Source organism: Galeopterus variegatus, unplaced genomic scaffold, assembly GCF_000696425.1.
Source record: "Galeopterus variegatus unplaced genomic scaffold, G_variegatus-3.0.2 Scaffold5806, whole genome shotgun sequence".
NCBI lineage: Eukaryota > Metazoa > Chordata > Mammalia > Dermoptera > Cynocephalidae > Galeopterus > Galeopterus variegatus.
Window position 1 is genome coordinate 143,535 of NW_007731917.1, and position 2,641 is coordinate 146,175.

Genomic DNA, 2,641 nt, shown 5'->3' on the forward strand with positions numbered 1-2,641 from the left:
TATATGCATGAATGTGACAAGGCCTCTGTTATCGAGGTTTTTGCTTATTTGTTTTGTTTGTTTTGGAGTATCATTACAGGCATGTACTCACATGTATACATGTGTTTTTAGAAGATCGGAGTTTTTGGAGTAAATTGGCAATAAAGAACTATGTAGAATACTCCAACTGTTAACACATACCCTTATATATTTATGTAAGAAATCACCACAGTTTATTTTTTAGATGTTACACATATAGAGAGCAATATTTGTATTAATATTTAGGGGAGAAATGTGTTATAATATTTATTAGCTATCTTGAAAACAGCCTATTAGTATTTAAATTTTGCCTCTTCCAAATACCAAAGAGGAATTTCTTGCAGAAATCAAAATTAAATACTTCCAAAAACATGCTCTCTTTGATATAGAAACTTAGCTGGATGGAGAATAACAGTCCTACAACTCACTCTAACTTCAAATACTTAAAACTTTTAATAAAACAATAATAAAATACACCATTTATTAAGCACCTATTGCATATATACTTATTGTATTAGTCAGTTTTCTGTCACTTTTAACAGAATACTTGAAACTGGGTCATTTATGAAGCAATAAATTTACTTCTTACAGTTTCAGAGGCTGGTAACTTCAAGGCGAAGGGCATATCTGGTGAAGGCCTTCTTTTGGTAGAGGGGACTCTCTGCAGAGTTCCAGGGCAAGGCAGAGTATCACATGGCATGGACTGAGCAAGAGCACATAACATGCTTCTTCCCTTCCTTATAAAGCTCCTAGTACCCCTCCCCTGATAAATGAACTAATCCATTCAGGAGCACGTAGACATTATGATTTGCTGACCTTTTAAAGGCCCCACGTTTAAAATATCATATTGGCGATTAAACCCCAACCTGAACATGGAAGGATATTCCAACCATATTGGAATCACTTTTTATAAAAGTTATATCACTTTTTATAAAAAATAAACTTAAGAAAACTACTATAGGGTATGCCAGCACATTAAACTCTTTATACATTTTTTCCTGGTAATCTCAATTTCAAGATATTCTTCCACATGTCCTTTTTCACTCAGTTCACTGGGATGGGATGATGAGCACTTATTCTCTTTTTCTTTCTTCATGGTTATATCTCATCAGAAGCCAAATATTGTTTTCACAATATTTCCTCTTTGTACACTTCCCTTTCCATTTCCCATTGCCACTGTGCTAAGCAAGGCTTATGTTTTCTAAAAAACTTTTAGCCAATCTTCTGGCTTCCAGTCTTGTTTCCAGCCTTGCCTTGTACTCAAACTGCTTTTGAATTAATTGCGTTCGGGCACTGCTCATAATAAGCCATTGACCTACTGGCTTGCTATCATACTCTTAGAGTGGGAAACTCCTTGAACTCTTACAAAAGGGCTAATACAGGATTTCAAACAGCTCACATCATAACCCCATGATGTTTAAACAAGTCCACATCCAGCCCATACTCCATTCATTGAAACCAAATGGTGTAGTGGTTAAAAGCACAGCTGTATAGCCACACTGGATGGATTCAGGTGCAATCTTCATCTTGCATGGCCCTGGTTGGTTACATAGTTTCTTTGTGTTCATTTTCTCATCTGTAAAATGAGAATACCATCAGTACAGACCTCTTGGTGATTTTGGAGGTTTGAATGAGTGGAGACAGAAGGGTCTTGCTGAGAACAGTAATTGGTACATGGAAACCACTCAATAAACACAACTATCTTTTTATATCACTTAAAATTGCCTCTTCTGTAAGTCAAAATGTTTGAATATCAACATTTTTATGTGGTTTAACCTGAAATGTTTTATCATCATTTTAACATGGTACATTGTTCGCCCTCTATCCTGCAAGTCAAAACTTTAAAGTATTCTTTGATAGAGTAAGAATCTCTAACACTGTTTCAATAGCTTGACTTTTTGATCTGTTTGGTTTTGGGATCAAACTTTATAGCCAGATGTCATTGTTTCATTTTCTGAGTCTGAAATCTTCTTGTCTGTAAAAGTAGACTTGTTCCCAGTCTTTTAAAACAGTCATTCTTTTAAAAGCTTTAACATTACAAATGTATTTTAGTTTGCATAGTGTTAGAAAATGCACACATAATTCTGTAGAATTCTTCTAAATGTCAGGACAAATCAATTTTGCGAATGTCAGCCCAGCATTCATAAAAATTTAGCTCTTTCATGAAGGATCTTCCTCTAATTCATAATAAAAGTTGCAGCATTTCCCTTCACCGCCTTCTCTACCAGAGAAAATCTAAGCAGCTGCAATCTTTCTTAGTCATTCTATTTGGTATTGCAGAGGTACCATCTGCAAATATATGCATTATAATGGTAAAATAATATGATGTTTATGCCATTTTGTATGTGTTTAAAATGAGTCACCTTAAATATTGATATATATATTTTTAGTTTCCCAAATAATTCAAAAATGATAGGTATATAATTCATTATTAAACCTGCATATGATGTTTATGCCATTTTGTATGTGTTTAAAATGAGTCACCTTAAATATTGATATATATGTTTTTAGTTTCCCAAATAATTCAAAAATGATAGGTATATAATTCATTATTAAACCTGTATTTATACATTTTTTCTCTTGAGAGAAATATTGAAGTTATGATTTTTCTGCCAACTTAATT